Source organism: Phoca vitulina, unplaced genomic scaffold (genome assembly GCF_004348235.1).
Source record: "Phoca vitulina isolate PV1807 unplaced genomic scaffold, GSC_HSeal_1.0 scaffold25, whole genome shotgun sequence".
Lineage (NCBI taxonomy): Eukaryota > Metazoa > Chordata > Mammalia > Carnivora > Phocidae > Phoca > Phoca vitulina.
In genome coordinates, this window is record NW_022589728.1 from 43,817,826 (window position 1) to 43,823,825 (window position 6,000).

Below are 6,000 nucleotides of genomic sequence, written 5' to 3' on the forward strand. Positions count from 1 at the left end.
CTGTGATTTACACATGTGAACATACCACACATATAAATCATAGAATTGGAATCATAGAACATTTTTATACTGTAGTTTTCATTTAACATACTATGAACATTTTTATTGTTAACGCTTTTTGAAATATGATTTTTAAAACTCAGGATTCTGTTATTTAGTAGCAATATTATTAAGCCATTCGCCTACTTGTGTTTCAAGTTTTCATTATAGATAAGTCTGCAGTCATTTTTGGAGAGCATTTTCTGTGCAAATTTCTGACTGTTGTGTAATCATTATCTCAGTGGGTTTAAGTGTTATTAAGGTTCTCTTATGGAGGCTTTTAAAAAAATGAGCTGATAATTACATTTAACATTTTCAGTTGTTTAGATCAAAGCTGCAGATACCACTGTTCACTTAGATGTGATATATGATTTAAGGGTAAAGAGCATTTTGGATCCCTGGAGAATATACAAGGGCCTAACCATTTAAGTAATTGGACAGAAGTTGAATTTATTTACATATGGAAGTAATCATTGTCAAGAACAAGGAAAAAATATGGGACACCACGGGAACACTTTGTAAATGGAATGGGAACAGTTTGTACACTGCCTACCAAAACAGACAAAGGAAGGCCAAGTGTAAGTGAGCATTAGCTGAACAAGATCACAAATATGCTCACTCTTTCTTTTACATTTAGATCAGCTGTGGTCATTACATAATCTGCTCCTGGCAAGTCCTAGTGTCTTCTTGGTTCTTGTTTGCGGTGACATTTCATTCTTGATGATTGGATGATTTCCATTTTCTCTCTTTCAGAAAGTACTTCTTGCCCGGGGTTCTTGGCCTTTGACTTAATCTGACCTTTTCCATCTGGCCCTGTGTAGTAGCTACGTGAGCTACCATGACTGGTCCTCTCCCGGCGCCTTTGCACAGACCTCGGTCCTCAGGGATCGCCCTGTCACCATTCTGTTTTCACTGTATATATCACCCATGGCGTGCCACATTCCCACCCCACAGTAGAGGTTTTATGACAGTCAATATGTGTCAACACACGTTTTTCTCATGAAAGTTTCATTCTGTGATGAGAAGTGCGCGGTGGAGACTAGTCTTCTGTGGTGGGTAACGCCCTTATCATCACAGCTTTGGTTTAGGGATGTCCCCTCTCTCTGGACTATTTTGTGAAGAGCTAGGGCAGCTGGAAGGGCAGTGGGCCCCAGGGCCGTGGTCTGTGGCTCGTGAGGGCCGGGGGTACGGAGGAGAGGATGGCCGTGAGCAGGGCAGGTAGGGCGCAGCCGGGGCCAGGAAGCAGGGCCCACGGCGGAGCGAGAGGAACGCTGGACTGGTGGCCAGAACTCTGCCGTCAGGAGAGACGTGCCGTGTGCAGAGACTGAGCCGGAGAGAGCAGGAACGCCAGGAAGGCTGGGCATCAGGCGGCCAGAGCAAAACCGAGGGCCGGCCTGAACACCAAAGGTGGGCTGAGAACAAGCGGAGAACGTGAGTCTTTGGACATCCTGGAAGTGTTTTCCAGCACAGCGTGTCTAAAATGAGCCTCACCTTCGTCTCTCTGTGATCGCCCTTACTTCTGGTAATAACAAGCTGTACCCCGTTGCCCAGCCTTGAAATCTCCGAGTCTTGTTGGCGTTCCGTTATCTCTGCCTCTAGTCACTTACTGGGGCTCGGGAGACACCACCTCCACGTGGAAAGCCGTGGCATGCCAACCGCGGCTCTTCCACACTAGGACTGGGGTAGGGCCCCTTAACCTCTGAAAGTCACCTGTGAGCCCACAGTGCGGAGAATTAGAGGGAAGTGGCGAAACCCCTCGTGACCCCGCAGCGGACCGTGGCAGTGCTCGGCAGCTCGGGGGCCCGCCTCCTGCTTGGCCTCCCCACCTCTTCCAGCTTGGTCTTCTAACAACAGCACTCTGATCGTGGCTCATCCCAGCCCAGAAACCTCCATGGCATCTTCATTAACTGTTAGCATGAAGCCCCGGGCTCCTGTCCTACTCCTGAGGACTCTCCACCGTCTGGCCGCAGGATGCATTTCTTTCCTTTTTTTTTTTTTTTTTTTTTTTAAGATTTATTTATTTATTTCAGAGAAAGAGAGAGGGAGAGAGAGCGATCATGAGTGGGGGGAGGGACAGAGGGCGAGGCAGACAAGCAGACTCCCCCCTGAGCAGGGAGCCCGACTCGGGGCTTGATCCAAGGACCCTGAGACCATGACCTGAGCCAAAATCAGGAGTCCCATGCTCAACCAGCTGAGCCACCCGGGTGCCCCCCCCCCAGCCTGCATTTCTGTTCTCATGCCCCTATACTTAGCTTTGCGAGCTGTGTCCAGCTGCATTGAGCTGCTTGCTACATTCAGTACAGGCCCCTATCGCAGCGGCCCTACTTAGACTTGAATGTGCTCTTTCCCACACCGCTCTGGGTCCAAAACCTTGCCGTCTTTCCAGCCCTTGTCCAAGTGCTCCCGTCTCTACTGCAGCTCCCTGGGTCCCCGGTCTCAGCCTCAGGCTTCAGTAATTCCTTTCTCTGAACTCCCATTCGTCCTTCTCTGAACTCTTGGCATGCTTACTGCTGTATGTTTTGTGTTATTTGGGCACGTGACTTATTTAACGTCGTATTCTGAGTCCTGGAGAATTCTTCCTGAGCACTTAGCACAGTGCCTATCTGTTGTTGCAGTTAGTGAATGTATTGTGATGAGTAAACCAGGCATGGGGATAATAACAACCTGATTACGAGTTGACAGACGCTTTCTCCACTGGGTATTCTTAGCTCCCTTGGCAAACATTATTTGACCACATATGCATGAGCTTTTTCTGGGCTCTCAGTTCTTTTCCACTGGCCCATGTATCTGTTTTATGCCAGTGCTACACTGTTTTGATCACTGTAAATTTGTAATAAAATCTGAAATCAGAAAAAAGACAAAACAGGAAGAGTCGATGGATGCGTTAGAACTAGAAGGACAGGAAAGCAGCGTCATCGTACTGACTTAGATCCAGCAGCCAGGTCATGTTCCCAGCCATCCATGAGCTTTTATGTGGTTCCTGTGGAGGTGCGAAGAGGGAAGCGAGCTCACTTGAGTGGCCGTTATATGCCAGTCACCCTTCCAGTTGTTTTACTTGATTTACTCGTTTGAACCCCAGTCAGATCACATTCTTCCCTTTCTTAATATTCTTCGTTGGCTTCTTGTTATGCTTAGAATAAAATCTAAGCTCCGCAACACTAGCCTATGGAATCCCTAAATGTGTCCTGCATTTCCTTACAGGGGCGCACTGCCCTGCCTCCTCACTCCCCGCCTCGGCTAAGCTTTGCCGGAATCCCAGATCTGTGTCTTCCCTTTTCAACCTGAAAACCGACCCGTTACGATAACGGTGAATATACTGTCTTTGTATGGCGCCCTACTTTTTCAAAAACACATTCTTAGGTTGTTTCATCTGATTTTATTTCAGTCCATAATCTTTGGGCTGTCTTTTGTGAAGACTAGAGGGAATGAAATGCCAAGAAAACCGGATGGTTTGTATAAAAGCGCAGCTTTGCCAAACATCACATGCCAGTTGTAGGACTAACTCCTACCTTCCTTTAAGCTTTAGATGTGTTCTGAAAATCTTTCTTCAAATACAGTTTGGCTAACCACACTCTCTTTAAAACATGCTATGAAGTTTCTTGTATCTCTGAAGAGAAACAAGAAACTAGTAGTTCTTTTTTTTTTAAAGATTTTATTTGTTTATTTCACAGAGAGATAGAGCCAGAGAGCACAAGCAGGGGCGAATGGGAGAGGGAGAAGCAGGCTCCCCACTGAGCAGGGAGCCTGAAGCGGGGCTCAATCCCAGGACCATGGGATCATGACCCGAGCCGAAGGCAGACGCTTAACCATCTGAGCCACCTGGGCGCCCCAAGAAACTAGTAGTTCTAATAACCACTGTGGGGAGGGTGATTGGTGGATAGCAATAGGATGGAGACTGACTCTTCACTATATGCCCTTTTGAACCTTAAAAAAAATTTTAACCACATGCTTGTAGTATTTATTTTTATTAGCTCTCTATATATGTACGTACATATATCCATACATGTATATATATATATTCGTTTTACATACCTATAACGTATGTATGTATACTCTGTGAAATTGCTATTCATTCTCATTATTATAATTTTTTTTTCAAAAAGCAATCAGACCATATGAGACAATTTGGAAAAAAAGAGGAAGAAAAATAATTATTCCAAATCCTACAATAATTTTAAAACAACCACTTCAGATTGCCATTGAAAAATGAATTCTGGGGCGCCTGAGTGGCCCAGTCAGTTGAGCGTCTGACTCTTTTTTTTTTTTTTAAAGATTTTATTTATTTTATTTGACGGAGCGAGATACAGTGGGAGAGAGAGCACAAGCAGGGCGAGCAGGAGAGGGAGAAGCAGACTGCCCGCTGAGCAGGGAGCCCGATGCGGGGCTCGATCCCAGGACCCCGGGATCATGACCTGAGCCGAAGGCAGACACTTAATGACTGAGCCACCCAGGCGCCCCTGAGTGTCTGACTCTTGATTTTGGCTCAGGTCATGATCTCAGGGTGCTGAGATCAAGCACCATGCTGGGCTCCACGCTTGGCACAGAGTCTGCTCGTCCCTCTCCCTCTGCTCTTCCCCCTGCCCCACCCCGCTCTCTAAATAAATAAATAAATAAATAAAACATTTTTTAAAAAAGGAAAATGAATTCTGGAGTAGATATTTTGTCGAATAAACAACCTGACTCTCCCTTGGAACCTCTCCTGTAAATAGGTATACCAAATACGCATTTTATAGTAGGATATGCGTTTAGTTACTGCTGTTAGTGAAAGAATTTCCTCTATGTAATCTTCATGGTTATTCATTTTCTCCTCCCCATTTTGACAAGAGTAAAACTCACACAAAAAGGAGAAAAAACACCCCAGTCTCATCTCGAGCCTCACCTAAACTCTCCCCACACCTGCCCCTCCAGCCCCCCCACAGTTGGTACACATCCGTAGCATGCAGCAAGGGCAGTTAGGGAGAATAAAGGAAATAGAAATGCACGAGTAGAACAGCCAGAATTTCCCAATTGGTCGGATGTGGGGATAAGGAAGATGTTAAAATAAGCCCAAAGATAATCAGGTTTCAAGTATAAACAGGAGGCTAAGAGATTTTAATTCCAAAAATTTGTGGATGCAGGTTGTTAGCTGCCTGATCTTCAGTAATATTCTTTACCCCCAGGCCTCAGTTTTCTCGTCTATAAAATGGGGATAATTTAGTGCTGAGTTCATTAGGTTATTGGACGGCTTAAGAGAGAGAGACTCCACGTAGAGCACTTAGCATAGTGCCTGAGTTTTCCACTTTTAATTATTAATGGTGATGCTATTTTTTTTTTAAGATAGAGAACATAAAAAGAGGAGCAGAGATGGGAGATGTGAGGGAAGGTGATTTCCGTTCAGGCAAGCTAAGTTTGAAGTACCCGAGGGATGTGTACTCTGCGGTATTCAGAAGGCAGAGGCTTGGGCCTGGGTGGAAAGGGGCTCACCTGTGCCACGACGGGAGGTTCGAACCTGGCTCGGCTGCCGTGGCTTTGCATTCATCTTCTGACTCTGTTCCCTAGCTGGTCTCAAGGCTCAGATCGTCTGACCCTGTGAAAATGTTTGATCACCTGGAAAGACTTGTGGTTGCTTATCAGAGTGCACTGGGCTAGCTGGAGAGTTCCTGTGTTTTTCCCACCTTGGGCATCGGGGTTGCTGTGTATGTCGGTGTGGCTTGCTCGCTGCTCTAGGGCTTCCGCCCCGAGGCGGCAGGAGGTGAAATCTGCCTGTTGGCCGCCACCACACCACGAGCCCCTGGCTGCCTCCCAAGGGAGCCGCAGTGCTTCCGCCTTGGGAATGTTCGTCTGCTCCCTCGGGGGGGGGGGCTTAGTGTTGAACAGGAGGAGCCTCTGTTTTGTTTTTTTTTTTTAATTTTTTTATTGTTATGTTAATCCCCATACATTACATCATTAGTTTTAGATATAGTGTTCCATGATTCATTGTTT

At 46.2% G+C, this 6,000-nt stretch overlaps 1 protein-coding gene across 1 annotated transcript in view; it reads left to right on the forward strand.

Annotated features, from left to right (window-relative positions):
- The window catches only part of LAPTM4B (lysosomal protein transmembrane 4 beta), a 75,448-nt gene that overhangs the window by 20,917 nt on the left and 48,531 nt on the right, over positions 1-6,000 (forward strand). The window lies entirely within an intron of this gene.